This window comes from Gopherus evgoodei, chromosome 6 (genome assembly GCF_007399415.2).
Source record: "Gopherus evgoodei ecotype Sinaloan lineage chromosome 6, rGopEvg1_v1.p, whole genome shotgun sequence".
In the NCBI taxonomy this organism is placed as follows: Eukaryota; Metazoa; Chordata; order Testudines; family Testudinidae; genus Gopherus; species Gopherus evgoodei.
This window is the reverse complement of record NC_044327.1, coordinates 80,222,478-80,243,525: the sequence shown is the minus strand read 5'-3', so window position 1 is coordinate 80,243,525 and position 21,048 is coordinate 80,222,478.

Sequence of the window (21,048 nt, the reverse complement as noted above, 5' to 3'; positions counted from 1 at the left end):
GGAACTAGAGTCAGAGTACATGGGGACATGAGCACGATGCCGTCTTTATTTTTAGCAGCAGCATGTTGACTTGTTTTTGTAAGTGAGAGTGTTTTCACTGTTTTACATTTATACTAAGGGTGGAAGGACGTTCTAATATTCTGGACCTCTGGACAGTAAGAGGACATTATGGAGATTCCCTCAAAGTGAGCTGTGATCCACTAGTAGGCTATTGCCTTACAAAGATCCTGTGGACTCTACATAATATACACTGCACTCACTTTTAATATTGTTGTTGTACCACTCCTCAGAAAAACCCAAAGAAAATAACTGTTCAGGTCAGTGTGAGTCTTAAGGCTTGGACACTGTGTGCTGTTAAAATGTCTCATTTGTCTGAAATAGTTTATTTCAGTAAATAACAGCATTTCTGTAATGTTGATTCTTTTCACATCTGTCTATTCTAATTGCCAGCAGATTTTAGTTTTGGGTGGGGTTGTGTTTTGTTTTTAAGTACATGAACAAAGATTGCATTGTTGTTGATGTTTTCTTATGACACTGTAAATTATAAGGGCAATTCTTGAAACTTTTGCAAATTCTACAAGAACCCCAGAGTAAAGTGATATTTTATAATTAGTGATGGGTGAATTTCATAAGGATCAGAAGTTTGGTTCAGTTCCCTGAAGCACTGAAAAGTTGATGCTTCTCCAAAGCTTACCTGAACTATCAGAACCCATTAGGTTTATAAGATGGGTTGGAAATCTCACACAAGGATTTCTGAAGAGGTTTGGTTACTTCCAGAATCCAATTAAGCTGTAAATACTATTCTTCAGAGGGTGCAAATCAACACAGCAAAGTCAATGGAGCTACACTGATTTAGATCAGCCAAGAATCTGGCCTAGAACAGAATTTCTTATTCTGTTCTGCCACATGCTACTTAAGATGGAAATCGATAAATGCAACAGTAGACAGTGAGGAAAAAAAAGAGAAGCTCTGTCTGGATGGATGCAAAGTTATTTTATTGTCTTTCTACTTACAGTCAGCAAGATTGTGCTTTCCCCTATACCTCCTAAATCCCCCGGGCATGCTACATGCCAAGCAGATCCCAGTGCTGGAGTGGAGAGCAGTCCACACAGGTGACCAGGCACTAGACACAGACCCCACTCCAACATGCCAATCCCATGGCTCAGTAAGCATGGAGGGAGATGTCATGTGTTGGTATAGACCAGTAAAAGATTAACAAGAAGACTGCCAAATAAGTCAGAGTTACCCCTCCCAGAGTCTGCCCCTAACTCAAGGCAGTCTAAATTTAGAACCTAGCCCAATTTTAGCAGTTTAGACAATTTATATAGTATAATGCTTAAGTACCAAACAACGACAGCCAGTGAAAACATGCACATTTTACATCCAACAGTGTACAACTAACTGTCTTTCTTCCTGCACTGACTTAATTTTTTTATTCATCTGATAAAAGGTAATTCGAAAATGTTTTCTAGAATAAAGAACATCAAATGATAGCCTGGAGAACATAAAAATCAAATTTTTAATTTTCAAATACTTAAGAACTCAAATTATTTCCCAACATTAAACTTTCAGTAAGACAGTAGTAGTACGATCCTAAGTAGTAACAGAAAATGACATTTTGCGTTGCTTGGATTCCAGGATATTTTTCTATATTTTGAAGTGCTTTTCTATTCTGAGAGGAGAATTTGTAAAAATAGTATCTTGGAGTGTATATTTTTATCTCTCAAAGACTTCCAGATCCAAATCTGAACACTTTACAAGTAAACAGATTTTTTTTCCCTAACTCCTTTTAGATTTATTTTTTATGTTCCTTCTCTGCAAAAGGCTTGACCTGTTCTCTGCAATACAGATGTTATTCAAGGAGGCTGAAGTAAAGTTAGCTGTACGAATGTATTTAATCTGCGGTATGTGTATAGACACAACACACTTATCACCTTTGTAGTTAAGCTTTGGTACTTAGGATTTCTATGAAGAGATACTTAGGTAAAAGATGAAGGATCTGCACTAGCTGAAGAATTATCGGTCTATGTGCTGGGGTGGGAGTGGGGACAGCACCATTCATGATCCTATATGTCAATATAATATCTTCTGTTAGAGACAGTGGGCCAGAATTTTCTCCCCTCTACAAGGAGAGCAGGGGCAGCAGAGGGGAGATAATAGGTCTATATACCACCTTTCCACACCCCTGATGCCGAGAGTGTTAGAAATGAGCTGCTTTCTGTTTTGCCTGCTGTAGCAGTCCCATAGGCATTAGTGTGTTGACAGTATGCCACGCGACTGACTCCCACCTTTATTGCATCTTCTCCTTGATCACCACCCCAGATATATCCCTTACAAAGGGGGCAGGCAAGCCAGTAGCATTAAACCAGGAGGAATCTGTAGGAGAAACCTTGTGCTAAGCCAGAGGAAGGCAGCTGGGGACAAGAATTTGTCCCAATGTCAGCTTGTCTATCATCACGTTCTAGACACCTTAACTCCATTCTGCTTCTTATGGGATTGCCGCTCTCTTCTAGTCGTGGGCTATGTATGCGATGCTCACAAATCTTTGACATCTCAGTAACGTGATTTTGAGAAACAGACCAAATGGAAACAACTTAGCTTCTTATTCCAGCAGCATGCCTGCAACATACTTTGGTATACACTGGTGAATGATGTTCCAGAAAACTTTGTGTGCTGGAGTTTCCAATACTCCGCACAGGGGACTTGTTTCTTTCCTAACACACAAGGGCAGATTGTGAAATGCGCTCTTGTGGACGTGCAGTGGGAGGAGCATACAGTGACCTGCCCTTCTCCTTCCACAGCCTGCCACAACAGCAAACACTGTGCTAATTGTATTGTTACAACTCCACACCAGCACAATTTGTTCATGCAGACAAGCCTTAAGCCACACTCCAAGCTGAAGTCACATGAGCCCAGGTCCCAGCCCAAATAACGAGGGAGTGGGCTGGACACACAGACTTTTGGCAGAACTGTCTGTGGAGACACCATGTTCTCTCCTGTAGACCCCTCCTCCCCCGCTAGGGTGACTAGACAGCAAGTGTGAAAAATTGGGACAGGAATGGGGGTAATAGGAGCCTATATAAGAAAAAGACCCAAAAATCAGGACATCTGGTCACCCTACCCCCTGCCCACCACCACAACCACCAGTAACAGAAAGAACAACAGAAGGATCCGTGCATCAGGAGATCCTCCATCCCCAGCCACCCATGACCTTTCCCCAACCCTCTGTGTGGTACCATACAGAGAGAATGCTCAAAGCATAGCTCTGTGCCATGTAGGGAGTATGCACCCTTTGCATAGGTCCCCAAATTCTGCCTGTCCTTGTGCATCACAACTTCACAGTTTCCACAGTCAGGGATCCTCAACAGCTGTTGAAGCTGGGGTAAGATTGGGCTCATAAAAATAGTCCTGCAGAATCCTGAAGATATTTGTTTTGGAGATGGGCAGATGCTGAGTTATAAAACTGGAAGGTTGTCCAATATGCTCTAACAGGAATATAACACTGCTCTACAGCCAAAATGCTTCTGAAATAAATGTAGTCCAACTTTACTAATTCTGGGTCACTGAAAAAGAAAATGATGCTTAAAATTGTTGATTGGCTCTAGTTTTCAAGATATGCTATTGGGTTAGTATATACGACCCTTGACTTGGGAATGGCGGAGGATAAGTGAGTTATAAAAGGAAGGGATCTCAATTTAAACCAGAAATGACTAAAATACATCTTTGACTGGATCTATGAATAAATCTATGACTGGGTTTGGACAGTACTTGCTTTTTAGGCAAAACAATGAATGATGCAATCTGAAGCCGGTATTGCATCATACATGATATGAATTGCATCATGTTATTCCTAGAAGTCATGGATGATGCAATCATAACAAAGCTTACATCACTCTGCTGAACAAATTGCCCTATATCAGCTCTAGAAATCATCCAGTGTCATGCTCTCTTATTTGTCAGTGTTTGATTTTGCAAAGGGACACATTTCTGTTTAGCCAAAGTGAGCAGAGATGCCTCGTACTTGTGTGAACAGTGCAGATAACTTCTGCTATGTTTGTGGTGAAGTGACTTTTGCATCACAAAAGCGCAGTATAACCACTATGGTTAAGAAAGCCTATCACCTTTATTTTGGCTGCAAAATTGGAGATCAGGACAAGAGGTGTGCCCCACACATATGCTGCAACACTTGTGCAAGAAATCTTCGCCAGTGGTTGAACAGGAAAAGGAAATCTATGCCTTTTGCAGCGCCAATGATTTGGAGAGAGCCAACAGATCATATCAGCAATTGTTACTTCTGCATGGTGCCTCCATTTGGGAAAGGTGTGTCAAAGAAGAAAAAATGGACTGTGCATTATCCAAACATTCCATCAGCTATACGCCCAGTACCCCACGGAAAAGGACTGCCAGTTCCTGCTGCACCAGAATCATTCTCACTTGAGTCAGATGAGGAAGAGGAAGAGGAGGAAACTTCTGGTCCTGAACCATCAATGTCACAGGACCCACATCTTCTCCCATCCTCCTCCTTTGAACCACACTTCATAACACAAGGTGAACTGAATGACCTTGTCAGGGATTTGGAACTTCCCAAGAGTAAGGCAGACCTGTTAGCCTGCCAGGAGATTCCACTGCTGTAGTCTGGAGCCCATCAGGGAAAATGGAGCCCATCGATGCTTGCAGACTATTGCTGGACATTGACAAGAGATGCTCCATTTAATGAATACAAGAGACAAGCCAAGAAGAGCCGAGTAGACACTGAATAGGACTAAACTATGTACATAATAGTTTTTTGCCTTTTGTTTCATAATAAATTTTATTTCTATAACCCTTTTGCTGATTTTTAAAGTGTTACATAAATAGGACAGGTGAAATATTATCATGTAAAGCAACCATAAACACATGTATGATTAAAACTCTACTATCTACACAATATACATAGACATAAAACGTAAAAACTTAAATATCTTAGAAACAGCAGCCAATCAGTTGTTTTAATTGTCATGTTTGAATTCAGCACATCAAAATACATAATAAATATCACATTTTATCTCTGAAGCAGATGACTTCTCAAAAATTGTAGACCAGTGTAATTAACCCCCTGACACCTGGTTCATAGGGATGTAATGTATACACCACAATGCACAGAATCCTATCAGTTTAAAAATGTAGATTTCTAATGGAGTCAATGAGGGTGTCTGCCCTGCAATTCTGCCTTCCCAAACAGGTCAACTATGCACGCTTTTATTTACCTAGCAGTGATAGACATGCTGTAAATACTCAAATCATCTGGATTTGGCCTTTCTGAAGTAAACTATTATACTATTTTAGATTATAATGCATAACACTCACCAGACTGACAGATGTGCCCTATCTAGGGTAGCATACATACTTGCATATACCAGACTAACTACACAGAGTGTATATAAAGAGTTTGCTTTTTCATTTCAGCTGGAAAGGTGGCTTTATAAAGTTATTCATCAATTCCTCTAATCCCTTTCCAGTCAGGGTAGCAGCACATTGTTCCTATGTTTGAGAAGCATATATCTGAGCCATAACTGAGCTAGCATTACAGTAATACCAGATCCTTGAAATAGGCTTAAAAACCAAGAAAAATGTGGGGAAAAATTATATGTAAAGATGAAATACACAATGCAGACCTCTTGCAGTGAATTTATTAGGTTTTTAGAAAGAAATAGAAGATACAGGATAATAGATGGCCCCAGAGTGACTACAAAAGCAGTAATCCATATGAGGGGCTCTGCTGATGTCATGAACAGTGAAAGTGCAGGTCAAGGGGTTTATGGACAGTGTAGAGCTTTGCAAGTGAATTCAGCCACATAGCCATTCAAGCCAAGATCATCTAGTGGATTTTTCAAATTACATGCACTTATTTCTTTATGTGAACTATGCAGAGAAATCAGAACCATGAAGCAAGAGAAAAATGTACATAAAGAAATGTAATTAGAAAAAATGAAGCTGTTGTGCTATTCTCTTCTTTATCATTCAGATACACCATGATGCACATGTACCTTAGTGCCACAGCTTAGCAACTACTGTGTGGGAAATCAAAGCACTTGGCCATACTCCAGAAGCAAATCTATATGACCTGAGATACCTAAACAACCTCATTGACTTATATAATTTAGGACTGATTCATCCCTACTGGCATAAGGAGGTGGAATTTGCTAATAGTGGCTAGTGCAGATGGTGGGGGGGAAGTAAGTACTATTTATATTAAATTGTGTTTGAGGCTCCATAGCCCCACTATGGGAGGTGCCTGGGGATTCACTGAATCAGCACATCCTTGGACACACACACCCCACCCTCTAACCAGCACTCTTATGGCTGTGCTGATTGACTGCCCTGCTTCCTTCCTGTAAAAAGGAAGTCGTGGACATGTTACACAACTTCCCACTTTCTTTGGACAGACTTTGTCATCAAAAGCCCTTCCATTTGGGTTATCCAGCTTCTGCCAGAGTAACTTGGGGCTGCACCTAACCCACAGTTCTCTACATTAGGACCTTTAAAGTCACAGTTTTTAAAAGTCATGTGATATGCATGCCTATAGTTGGAGATACTCATCTAACTTGCATGCCTCTGTAGGAACACAACTGTAGCCTTCTTAGAGAAAAACCATTCCTCAGCTCATACCACAAGTGTATGGTATAAACACACCTAATACACTAACTCCAGCATGTTATCATACATTCCACCTGTAAAAGATATGGCAAGTACAGTAACAATTGCTGGCAGAAGCCAGTAATTTTAGTACCAGGAGATGGGTCCGTATGTTAAAATGCAAGACCCAATTCACTTCCTTGGAACTTGCAATCTACCTTGAGTAAGGAGCACAACAGAGACTGAATTTCACTCAGTCACAATTTAGTCTCTGGTTAGTGTAGTGTGGGGATGAAACCAAGGATCTGACCACTTCCTGAACGTGCCCACCTACTTTCCAGCCATCTGTGTGGAAGGGAAATAGTAGATAAATACCTGTGCAGAGGAGTCGGGCACCATATACTCTCTATGCAGGTGCATAGACTGGTTCATGAGTGAGCCCTTGTGTATCAGTGATCCACAAAAAATAGGCAGTAAACTTTATTTAGGGCTAGAATAAAAGAGAGTCTCATAAAAGATCTGACAGACAGGCATATACTGCGCTCTGTGCTCTATGTGCAGTTTCACATTTGGTGACCATTGGTTGATTTTGATCATCTGGACAGTTCAGCTGGTTGAAAAAACGCAAATGATTTAATCCAAAAAAATGTTAAAATTGTTTCCATTTTTCCAGGTTCAAAATGAACCCACTTGACATTTTTGCTACATTTTCTGAGATTTTTTTAAACCAAAACATTAAGATTCACCCTCCCCGGGCCATTTTTCTACTAAAACCTTTTGATCACAAAAAATTTTTACACACTACACCCCCTTGTGGGCAGGGAGTAGATTATTACTGTAGTGGTTGCAGTGCAATGTCTTTGTGACCTTACAAAAGCAGAGAGGGGTGGCAAAAAGTTTATCTACTCATAAGAAGCAATATTATCCTCACTTAGGAAAGGGAAAGGGGTTGGCTTATTATTGCCTTAATGCAGCAGTTTTATTACCAAATGTATGTACTTCTTTGGGAGACGTAAACACTGAGACTGAGCTTTTCATAACAGTCTAGGAGCTTTAGACAAGTATCTTCCCCTTAAATTAACAGAAAATGTCTGTTAATCACTTACTGCTTTGAAAAGTTCAGGCTGAAGCCATATCCATCTATCAGTCTTTTCATGCACATCTGAACACAATTGGAAGGTCATGATTTGGTGGATGTGAAGCACTTGTTTTAATGTATAACTATGTCAATATTTTTTGTAGTCAAGTGTCCCTCCCCCACCCACCCACACAAAGCCCCATGGTCGGAACAATGGAAGTATTAAAGTAGTGGAAGGAGGAACAGCCTGAAAGACACCCTCATTAGAACAATGGACTACAATACCATTCACTAATCAAAGTGTCCCAATAATCAAATCATGCACCAACACTGCAAAACATAAAAGATCACTGTATTAAACCAACACACCCACACAGCATTCACACTGCAAAACAAAACAAAACCCACCCACCATATTAAAAGTCTACTCCCACATGGATGAACATCCACCAAAGGTAATGCTGAAGGAATGTGTAGCAAAGTAAGAGGAGAACCAGGAGAAGACAGAGGCCAGAATCTCACACCAGCTGAGAATCTGTCCCAGATTCATGAAAGCTTGAGATCCTCTTTCTTAACAAGATATGTATGGTCAATCTCACATATAATAGAAAGTTCAAGGAGAATGTATGAAATTTTAGATTTGGTAAAGAAGCTATCATTAATGACTTTTGTAAGGGTAGTTTCAGTGGTATGGAAAGGGTGAAAGCCAGACTGGCGGGACCCAAAGAAATGGCTAGAGGTGAGGAAGTCTGGGCATTGGGATTAGAAACCACGCTCCAGGTGTTTGGAGACAAAGGGGTGGAAGGAGACAAGACAGTAAAGAGACATGGACTTCAGTGAGGAGTATTTTTCAGAATACAGCAAACAGTCGCATGTTTGAATGCAGAAAGGAAGAAGCCAGAGAAGAGGATGATTGATAACAGAAAGAGGAGGCATGAGGAAGGAAATAGAGGAAGCTGGGAGACATGAGGGAACCAGGGTCAAGTTGACAAGTGGAGAGACCAGAAGTTTGTAGACCGCAAAGTAGGTAACAGTGTTAGAGAACAAGATTGAAAAGTGTAGAGGATGATGGCAAAAGAGAGATGGGGTGAAGGGAGAAAAAAAGGAATTAAAAAAGGAAAATTTGAGGGTTTAAACAATGTTAAAAGTGGCAAAGAGTTTTTGAGGGTTAGAAGCCTGGGAACAGACAAATGAGGGGAAACAGAATGACTTGTCCAAGAATTGGGCAGCACTGAAGAAAGAAAGGTCAAACTTACATTTAAGAGAGTTGGCAAGATGTCACAGTGCACATCACTCATCACCAGACTGGCACTGCCTCCTGGTCATTCAGGGAATTAGCTCAAGACCAGCACTGCCACATTCTGCACACCATCATTCGATTTCTACCATCTACCTGCAGCCCTTCTTGCAGCCTCAGGAACCATAGCATCCTCTTCATGGCTCAGCCCTCCAGCTGTGTCACTATCTGTGGGAGTTTAGCTCCCAGTCCAGCCACTTCCCCAGCAGCAACTGTAGTCAATTATCCTATCACTGCCCCAGCAGCAAGTGGGGGCAGGACCAAGGCCCACCCATTACTCCACATCCCAGCCAAGGGATCCTCCAGAGTGCAGTCACTTACTACACTCCTTTGGCTCTACTATCGCTATATTTCCCTAGACCACTTCCCCATGGCAACAGCACCCTCCTCAGTCCCAGTAGCCCATCCAAAGCTCCCCCCTCTTCTCCCCAGGTTCCTATCTGCACTGCTTTTCCCAATGTGCTACATGATTACAGCCTATCCCACACACAGTCCTCCCTCCTCAAGCCCCAGACAGCTACTGACCCTGCTCTGCCCCCAAGATTATTTTTATATGGGCCGGTTGGGACCTGACTGGCCACTCCTCACAACCCCTCTTCTATTGGCTTCTTTTCCCCCAGCCTCCCTAGGGCTCTATTAACATGTTACTGGCCTGTGTGGAGTAGATGCCCCATCACACAAGGTCATAGGAGACTTCCTGAAGATGCAGCAGAGCAAGAACAGGAACAAATATAATGAAAGCCAGGAAAAAGTAAAGGATATTGATGCTCTAGGGAGCTCCCCTCCCCATCAGCCTACTATTCCCCAAGGACCTCTGGGGCTCCTGGGCGCTCAGGAGCCCTGCATTTTGCCCTCCTCCTCTCACTCTGGCAGTGGCAGCAGAGGAGCAATGGATGGTTCTGAGAAGAAGTTAAAAGGAAGTGGTCAGTGTGCTGTCTCTCTCCCCTACATACTAGACAGCTGCTGACTGGAAAGGAAAGAAACCAGTGAATATCCTCAGAGGTGGCAGGGGGGAGCCAGGGACTTCAAATTGTGAGGGTATATTCTTGTTCTGAAACCTTCAGTATTGTTTTTGTCTTGATAAGGCAATAATTAACAAATAATGTATTAATTATTAATTATTATTATTATTATTATTATTGTAGAAAGAATAACAAACATCAGAGCCCACTAAACTAGGCAAAGGGCACAAACCAGACATCAAGAACATAGGTCCTTGTGAGTAGCATCAGTCATCAGAAAAAGAAAAATCTTGTGTGTGTGATAACAGGGCATTAAGGCATGACCACTGCACTATATAGAGATTTTCAAAGAAACTCCCACAGAGCTCTGGCAGAAGGTCTTCCTCTCCCACACTAACAAGTTTTTCTTGGTTTGCTTCCTCAACAGTTGCAGAGGACTTTTTTTATAGGTATTACACTGTACATGAATAAAGAAAGCACCATGAAATCTTAAGAAAACTCCATCACCGTGTCAGTGTTAATTCTTAATCCTCAGAATTACTGTGTTCTGACACTGTAAGTGTAACCAGTCCTAAAAACCCTGGAATTCAAACATAATCTTCTGATCTGCCCTAGTGGGCCAGTTTTTGCTCAGCAGTTTGTGCCTTTATAAAAGTAATAAAAAGTGGCATGTTTTAATAACTATTGTAATGATGTGTGCTGCTGGGGAGATGAATCTATAGGTATCGATATCCACATTCTTGAGCTGATATTAGAGTAAACAGCAGAATTTTGGTCTTTTTTTATGTTATTCACTGGGGATGGCTGTTGACATTTTACAAACCAAACTCTAAATGTACTTAAACAGATGAGTAAAACATTAAAATTAAAAATCACCCCACTTTTTCTCCAATGCCTTTTCCAAATGGCACGGAGAACTTTACACAAGCTACAGGAACCTCTACATTTAATTCCTAAGGGCAATGATATTCATCAGTACGTCTAGCAGTCTGGTCAGGTATTGCTGAGTCAACCCAGTTCTGGGACTTTCCTTGCTTGCTAATACAGTGCACAAGCCTTGAGATGTCATTATTTCATTGTTATGATATGGCTTAAACTGCTGCTGGTTTATTGTAACTTGGAGAAAAGATTTAAAAATCCTTAGCATCATCTTCACTATTTTTAAAGTGCAAACCTGAAGTACCAATTCATTTGAGGAAGTAGCTTCCCTTTCATGGTGAGGTGTGTTTTTCTGTTTGATGTAGGCATTTTCAGTTATATAAGGATCCAAAGATACTGAATTTCATAAAACACTGAAATCTAATTTTGTTTTCTGCAGAGCAATTGCGCAGATAATCTCAAGCATGATATGCTGATATTTACCACCACCCATTTTCGAAAAATACCATGCTTATGTTGCAGAGGAATAAGATATACCTTACCACTTCAGCAAGTCTAGCATCCTGCCACCATCAGTAACCGATATTTGAATTTCCAGAAGATAGTGGAAAAAGCATCACCACCACTTGTATAATAATGTACCTTTTCAGTTGTGCAGTGTTGTATATTGGCAAGTAAATAGTAAACAGTTTGTAAAGAGTCATGTTTCCTGTTGTTGCCATAATCTGAATAGAACAGTCTGTATAATCAGTGTGATCCATCTCCTATTAAGACCAGCCACCCACCAGATAAATATTCTGAAGTTCTAGTCAACCCAGTTATACTACTTAGACCATGGACAGAACTCCCAGGGGGAGTGGAAGATGCGAGTGTGGACTGAGGGCAGTACGTGGCCCTGAGTGTCACCTGTTAGAGGTCATTATGCATTATCTCTTATCTTAAGTTCTCTGTCTCTTAATAATAAAGATTATTTTGTGTACATCTATGCAAATTTGACATCTATCTACAGAAATTACTTTCACACTGTAGTGATTGGAACTAGTCACTCCTAGATAACAGTTTCAAATATGCCTAAGTAACTTAGGAAGCTAACTTCTATTTTTACACAAAGTCCTATTGACTTTCAATAAGATTTAGGCTCAGCTACCTAAGTCCTTTTTGAAAATGGGACTTAGGCTCTTAAGTTAGAGAGGTGCTTTTGAAAAGTTTCCTTTGCAGTTTTTCAGAAGATAATTTGTTCTTGGATTTCTGGAACATATAAACAGAAAAGTCATTCTTTGTCTTTTTTGCAAAAAAATGGAATGCCTTTTCTTACTGATTTTTGATGAAACCAAGATAAGGAACTCTGTGTTACAAAGAATGGAATGCATCTGCTGTTCTAAAACCACCTCACCAAAATCATAGTTCATTTGACTCAAGCACTGAAAATAAGGGAAAGCCAAATCAGTTCAGAGCTGACCTGCAACATCACCCAAATGAAACCAAAGCTTTTAAGAAGCCCAGGAAATACAGGTCCATTTCCCCCCTCACCTTTTGATTGCAAGACCTGGCTCATGTGTTGCTAATGAACTCTGGTGCATCTGCAACAGTGATGCCTTTGGATGCACAGCTCTCTTGGGAATTTCCAAATCTCACACAGTTTAGGTCTCCCTAGATACACCGCGTGTTTTAAGGTATCACAGCTAGGAAGCTATAAAGCAAGATATTCAAAAGGAAAGAGAAATCTAGTACTACTGCTGCCTCCTGCTGCTCTTAAGCAAAGGCTGTGAAGCCTTCCTCCTCCCCACATAATAGTGCTGCAAAGGATGGCAAATCTCCCCAGGAGGACTTGTGAATTGTGGTGAAGGCTGTAATTTGCTACTGAAAATTGCTGCTACAATGGAAAGCCCCCCCCAAAACCAAATCCTTCCTATTCTTAATATGGAAGAGGAAGAAGAGGGGTACAGGAAAAGAAGGAACTCAGAAGGCTCTGGAGTCTATCTTTGTTCTGTCATAGATCCACTGTGTGACCTTGGTCAAATTTCTGTGCTCATTTTTCTGCATTGTCAAAGAGGGGTAAGAATATTTACCTCCCAGGATGGTAGATGTGAAAGTTAATTCACCCATGTTAATGTGATTCACTTAGAATTCTTGGGGGGAAGGGACTTATAGAAATGCAAAGATTGCACTGTATGGGGAGGTGAGGGACAGGGAGAGGGAACTTACTGTGGGAAGAAGAAGCAAGAATAACTTCACTGGGGTTTCCAATATCTTCACGCTGGCCCTTGCTTCCACTGTTTTCCTTAATCTTTTTTATTAGTTTCTAAATTATTTTCACATACAGTATTCTCTGCTATTCCCCCTGTGTTTTGTTCATCTAGAGCCACAAAGTGGTTGCTCCCCTGTCACCTCAGACTGCTAGTCTCCCTGGTTCAACAAGTTGATTGCCAGCTCCAATTCTTGCAGCTCTTAAGATCTAATCCTTGGTGTGTAAGGCAAATACGCCCTGTAGCTGTGTGCTTACCAAACCATCCATCATCTCTTGCTTTTTGAACACATAAAGTATAATTGGTGTGTTAGGGGGAAATTAATCTGGTGAAACGGGGGGGAGGTGTCAAGACCATTTCAGAAGAAATCTGCATGCAGATCCGTTCCCTGCAGCAGCAACAGCAACAGCATCCACCCTTTTTCCCCTTGCTCAGCAAGCCACATACTTGACCTTCCAGAGCATTTCAAGGATAGCAACTCTCTAGCTCCCTCCATTCCCTTCCAATAGAGCTGTGCGTTCCTCCTTCGGGGAAATCAGCTCTGGATGGAACCAGCGCTCCAAACCTCGCATGCTGAGACGGGCAGAAACAGGCAAAGGACGGAGGCGGTTTATGAGCATATGCATGACTTTCCTAACGCTGACCTAATCCAAAAGCAGCTGTGGCAAACAGAAAAGGAGACAGGGAGAGACGAGGGGGAGGAGGAGCAGAGGGGTGGGGCGCAGAAATCATGAGCTGAGAAGTGATTTGCATCCCCTCTGATGATTGGCTGCCGGGTGGGGGCGTGTGAGGGAGGTTTTGTCTGACTGGTTTGCGGGGGAAGAAAGGGTGTTAATTCAGCTAAAGAACCGAATGGTACGTGGGGAGGCGAGGGGGTGCACAGTGCTGGCCAGGCCCACTAGGGGGAGCGGTGCCCCATCTTTGCCCTGGATCTTTTTCCTCTCATCCTCCCCAAGCCTCGAGAGTGCCGAGAAACCTGTGATCCTCTCCACCGCGGTCATAACCCCCCTACTTCCTCTCTCCTCTGCCTTCATGGGGGATCCGCTCTTTTCATTACAGGGTATCACCTCAGTAAATATTCTGAGTTTAAAAATAAAAGCATTTCGGCAAAAGGAAGGGCAGGAATATAAGGCGAGTGCATGAAAGAGAATGTGTACGTGGAGAACACGCTTATACATATAGCCACAGACAGACGCACACTCACACCCCACCTGCAGTCACACACACAACATACTAGTCCAATCATATACTCTTCATTGGCAGGACAAGCTTTACAATTGTTCCTACTGTAAAAAAGACAGAATTCCCAGGCTCCTAAGCAGCGACAGTACATCAAGCTTCGTGATCCGGCTTGTCATGCACAACAGCCACACACAAATAGACATACACACACACACAGGCAGTCGGACACTACATTCGGGGCGCAGGTAAATTTGGGAAGAGATCAAAAATAGTATAAACTAATTCACCTCATATGAGCTGTAGCTGTTAAGGATGCTTTCCAGGATGCCCCAGAAAGCTTCACTTGAAAGGCAAAGAAGTCACTTTTTAAAAAAGATCCAGCTAATGTCATTTGGTAAAGAGGAAAGATTCGCTTTAAAAAAAAAAAAGTCTATATGTGCACTGTGGTATGTTTTCCTAGGTCTTTGGGATACACAACTCTTCAGAAGCCCCTCACTTAGCTTGCATGGATTGCACATAATAGGCATAATTAAATATTCTATATGAGAAAAGCTACCTCTGTATTTACTATTCTGTTCAAATATTTGATCTCTTTGCTTGTTGACATTTTAAGGTGGGGAAGGGATGAGGGACACTTTCTAGGAATTCAGTGAAAGAGGAGAACACGAGAGTGATGCTTTAGTTACCTGCCCTCTTTTATATTGCATGTTTCGTTTCGTTTGCTACAGTTAATGTATGAGATCATTAGTATTTATTATCATTATGACGATATCTTACAACTTTGTGTAGGAAAAACTGGTGGGTTTCTAGGTCACATTTTATTCTTTACATGCCAAAGAAATCACTTCCCAAAAGGCATCAAAAGCATTAAATCCGCCTTCACTTTTATTTTGTTCTCATAACTTATTTAATATTTATATTAAGGTCGTTTTCTTCCATTATTTCATCAACTATGGCTTTAGACATATGTTAGAGAAGTAGTAAAATACTAGTTATCTATGACATTTCAAAGCTTGATTTAGTCATTATTAAATTACAAAAATAACCTACCAAGGAATGAGTACTTTCTTTGAAGAGATCATTTGGAACAATTTGCGTACAAATAAAAATGCTTCACATTTTAAAAAGTGCTAATACGTGTGTGTGTAAAGTGCTTTTACGGTCCAACATAAATTAATAGTTCATAGCAGCATATCCATAATGTAGCAGAATTATTCTCACGCTCCCATCATTCCTTACAAACAATAAGCAAGCAATTGTCAAGAAGAACATGTATAAAACTGAAACTGACACCTAAAGTGAATAAGAAGTGTGACAAACTACCTATAAAGTGATTATGTCTGGTTGTTATCTTCAACGCTTTCAAGGAGAAAAGTACAGAATACATCAGACTCCTACCAAAAAAAGAAGAAACTAGATTTCTAAATTATTCCCTTAGGTGCTCTCTGGAATCCAGTTCCCTGATTTATATTATTTTAACGAGGTGCTATGTTTGTCCAGAACAGCCGATCTGGAGTTTAAAACGTGAGGATTTAAGAATATTTCCTTCTGTAGCCGCCCCTCTTCCTCTTCTAAAAAATTAAAGATAAAATTCCGGGCGGGTGGAGGGATCTACTGCTCTACTGACTAGGGGAAAATATAGCTCCAAGTAACAGGATTGCAGCCTGAGACCGCTTTCATTTGTTTTACTTTAGCAAAAACAAATCTCAGCAATCTTCTCTCCGATGTCTTGATTTACACAGATTCAGAGTCATCAGCCATCAAATGCCGCTGGCTATACACACAAGAAACCTCACTTGCACAATATGTAACACCCATGTCCTATAGTTTAAACATAGATTGCATTGCAGATTCCAAATGCATGGAAGTAATTGTAGTAATTTCTAAGGGAGTTGCACGTGACAAGAGCTCATCGTGAGGTGTGGTGTTTTGATGGAGTAATGCAGGTAGCTGTTTTCCATTCTGTGGTGCTGAAGTGAAATCATCACCGTTGCACCTAAACCTTGGGGCTGTTTGTCCCTCTTGCAGGTAAAAATCAAGGAACCTAATTACGGGTTAGGATTTCTCTCTTTAAAATTAACATTCTGCTTATTAGAACCTTATCCGCAGTGAAAGGGGAGAGAAATATAACAATGCAAGTGGTGCTTAAATAAAACATCATCCTGCGGAGGCAGAGGAAAGCGGTCATGAGCTCTCTTTCTTCCCTTAAAACAAACACCCTTCCCTCTATGTTTTGCGACTGCAGAAAAACACGCTGGGGTAATCGAGGACACTTCCCGAGTTCTGTGATACTTTCTCACGGCTCACTCAGATTCAAATTTAGCCACAGACATTTCGTTAAACCCTGCAAAAGAATGAAAGCTACTATCATGCGTCCGCTTCTCGTGCAAGGTTGTTGTAGCCAATTATAAGCAATTGAAGCAATCATCGTTGTTATAGGAGAGGGGGGAGGATTTCAAATAGGAATCCTACGGCTTTAGGACGCTAATTTGGGGAGATTGGGGGAGAAGCAATCTACCGAAGTTATACAAGGGAGAGGAGAGGAGAAATCTATAGCATCAATCCAACTTTGTTTTCAAACCCCCAAATGCAGTTTTGGTTACACCCGTCACATCAAATCCACTCCTTAATTTGTCCAGTGCAAGGTTAAAAATAAGGGCCAAAAGATCCACCCCCTAAAATAGGGGTCACCTGGAAGCTTCGTGGGGCTGGGGTTTTAACCACAGCTGCTAGTTTGCAATTGGAATGAGGCTTACTGGTGCCACGGCTCCAGCAGAGGGTTCGCCTGCTGTCTGTGTGGCGGGGAGGGCCACAGTTCTCAGAAGTGCTCGCTGGACTCCGACTGCTACTATTTTATGAAGTTCTATGTGCACAGTATCATGGAGCCGTAGTGTGTGTCAACGTATCAGACGAATAATGTGCCTACAATGGTAAAGAGGACGGTTTGCCCTTATTCTTCACTTCAGTTTCAGATCTGCTGGCAGGGGGAAGATATCAAAGCACTGACATGTTTCCCCCACACACTTTAAAAAGAAATCTTTTTAGCAAAGGGAAATTTGGAAGAGCGAGGAGGCGATGGCAGTTGTCACAGTATAGCTACAAACAGAACGTGAATTATGCAGAATCAAAACAAGCCAGATCAATATATTTCAATATGTTACCAAATCGCCACCATAGCGACCCCTGTCAACCTCTTCTTCCACTGCGTAGCTAAAGGTTGCAAGGCTTGTCCACAGCCATAGAAATTCCAAGCGTAATTCTCCACGCAAGTGGAACAATCTGCGCTGCATCTGTTCAGGGCCTGATCTGGTCCCATTGAAAACATGGCAGTCTCCTTTGACTTCAAGAAGATAAAGATTAGGCCAAACGTGCACTTAAGCCTTCTTTTTACCTCTCAAGAAAGCTTGTCTGACTCTGTGAAGCGTTTCTACGTCCTGCTGCATCCTCGACACAAAATCTAAGAAACGGTGATATCAGACAAGAGGAAGTTTGGAGAGATATTGTTTATCTGATCATTTAGCAGAACACTTAGGAGCTGATGGGGACGAAAAGCACCCAACAGCTGTGGGGGAAAAAACATTTCCTTGCTACTTCACTATACAGAGTGTGTTACATTACTAACATTTATGCTGCTAGAAGGGAAACAGCCAGTTTCCACAATGAGAAATTTACAGTGTTGGATAAAGAAATAACCTTTGGTTTCTGGGAAATAGTGCTTAACTCAAAGTATTTATGTTCCAAGCTAGCAAAGAAGTTTGGGCTTTAGTTCTGTGTTTTGGTGGGACTTAAACATACATTTAATTAATTCTAGACTGTGTACTAGCAGAGACTTGTCTATTAAATGGATACTTAGATATTTAAAATATTTTACCCTTATACAGTTCCAAAATGTACAAATTGACAGAAATCTGATTGTAAAAAGCTGGCACTAAAGTGTTCTGTTTGTTTTTCCAGCAAAGATATTTCACTGATAATTTTAAATTAAGTTAAAACAACTTTAAGTCTAACAAGCTGCACATTAAGGCTTTTTTTAAAAAAATGTGAAAGATCTTACTATCTGTAAACATGATCTATTTTACTTTATAGAGGAGTTTCTTACATAACTGGATTAAAATAGCTTGAAAAGTCTATGCATAGTGCCTGAATAATTTAACAGATATAACTGTGACACCCAGTGCAAAGTTGTGCTTTGCTGGGTGATATTTAACATCCATACCAAATCATGTTCATCTTGTTTTTCATAATTCTTTCAGTTTATGAATCCTGAAAACTGTCTGTTAGTCTGTAAGGTGCTACAGAATTCTTTGCTGCTTTTACAGATCCAGACTAACACGCCTACCCCTCTGATACCTGAAAACTGTGTAGCCCATAGTTAGTCCAATATTTGCTGTGCTATTGTAAAAAAGCTCACTACCAAATGCAAGGCTTGTAACAATAAATCTTGCAGCATTTATATCAATGAGATGATAAAGCCTGCAGTTTTCCCCTCATTCCATAAATTTTGAGACATCAATTCATTACATTTCAAAAGAAAAACAGATGTAAAAGAAATTATGGCTGATATAAACTTTCAGATAAAGCTGATCTGCTCCCCAAATCTCCTCCCCACACTGTCCTTCAACTATATAGTAAACACTATAATTATCATAATTATCAAACTTTTTCATATTAGATCACATTTCCAAACTGTGCAGCATAATAGACATACGAGCTACACATTTAGAAAGCTGCCAATAAAATGTTTAGCTTTATGATTGAAAATAATATTCCCAGAATAATTTGGAAAGTTTTTGAAGTACATAATAATTAGGTTGGCATAATAAACATTGTAATTTTTTAAAAAAGATGGTAGCAAAAGTACAGAATTTTTTGCAACAGTCACAGTTACAGGGCACAGGGTATATAGGATTGTAAATAGGACTGCAAACTTAGTATTCAGTATTGAAAATTGTTAGCATTGTTGTTGAAACTGCTATTCACAGATGAATTTCATAATCAATGCAATATTCAGAATAATCAGTGCTAAAGATGGTAAGCACAAATCTCCATTTAAATAAAAATGTGTCAAATATGCAGACATTTTGCCACAGTCACATAAAGCACAAAATATTCAGCGTATTTTGTTTTTGCAAAAGCTGTAATTGTTAATACAAAACAAATTAGAGTCTAGAGATTTTTGTTAGTTCTTATGTACCACTCATAACACGTAGATTTTGTGTGTCTGCTGTTAATCATTGTTTCTCTCATAAGTAAGATTTAACAAGCTAGTGTAGGGAAAGCTCTATTCACATCCAGCACTTCTAACAGGTATGGTAACTCCATCTCACATAGATGAAACACTTGATGGAAAAATTCTTTGTAGGACAACAGACACTGTGTGAACTAAAGGAGAGTTGTACTGGCTTCTCCATGCCATTGGAAACGTTTTGTTCCAGGAAACGTAAAGCTCATGGAAGTTCATGGGAAAGGTCTGCCATGTCAGAATCATGTGCTTTTGGTAATGGCCTGAAAGTATTCAGTCAAGGAATACATGGCTGGTTAAGTTGAGTGCATTAATACCATTCATTATTTTGTAATTTTCTCTTGAGAACAGATGGTTCATTTCACAAATAATGCAATCAAGGACTGTCGAAGATGTGGGCTATGATAGTATCATTGCTGTTGTCACTTTCCTCCTGTTGTCTCCATAACTATGAGATTCTTTTCACCCCTTCTTGCACACAGATCATTTAATCTGAGCGACATTTTTAGGTGTCATTTGATTACAATAAAGAACAGTTTGTTTTCACTTCAGCCAAAATTCTGATAAATTCATTCTCAGGTTACTAGGGACAAACATATCCCTTGACAATAATAGTGGCTCTTCTCCTCTCACAATATCTCAGAGTTCCATCATAGGAACCAGAAGATTATTTTCATCTAAAATAGAGCAGGAAATGAGTATACTGCCAGTCTGCCCATTGTTATTTCATCTGATTGCACAAGCTAACTGAAGTCAGGCCCAAGACGTAGCTGGATGGGAGCCTTCATAGACACCCCAGAAAGCTGCAGGAAGTAGTTTAGAGATTCAGTAGGAGGCACTCTGGAACAGTACTGAATTAATTCCCCCCAAATGATGTGGCAGATATTGTTTTGCAACTGAGACATCAAGTGAGGTCATTACTTGTGATCAGTAAAAATTCCATGGCATTTTTCAGGAAGTAAGGGCACATTCAAGTGAGAGTAATTACATTCTATCTAGTAACATTTCCTTTTGCATATGATTGTACTTCTGCAATAAACTGTTGCATACCGTGGCCATCAACTATTACAAAATTGTTGTGTCCCAACCCTGCAGTGGTTGTATTTTAGTGGTGATTCCTTCCTTTCATCCTATATAGTTTGTGAAGTGCTCTGGGTGAAGAGAGCTATAAAAATGTAATAAATACAAAACCCTCACAAAAATACTGAGGACCAGCTGCTTTGAGCTGCTCAGGTACCACAAAAGCTACTAGAAATGCTGCAGATGGCAATTTCCTTAGCATAGTTGAATTCCTTTGGTGGTAAAAGCTGGTGTGCCCAGCTCCAGGTCACCCATTCCCAGCCCACCCAGGCAAAAGAAGCATGTTAGGGATATGCTGAGACAGTAGGGGCCTGGCCAGTGGCCCGGCACTCTGGCAATCCCTGATTAGTCCAGGCTCCTCTAACTGACCCCTCCCTGTCCCACCAGGTGCCCCCATCTTGAGGAAGCAGAAAGATGGCATAGGGCCTGGGTTAAACATAGGTTGGTTGGGTCTAAGAATCAGACTT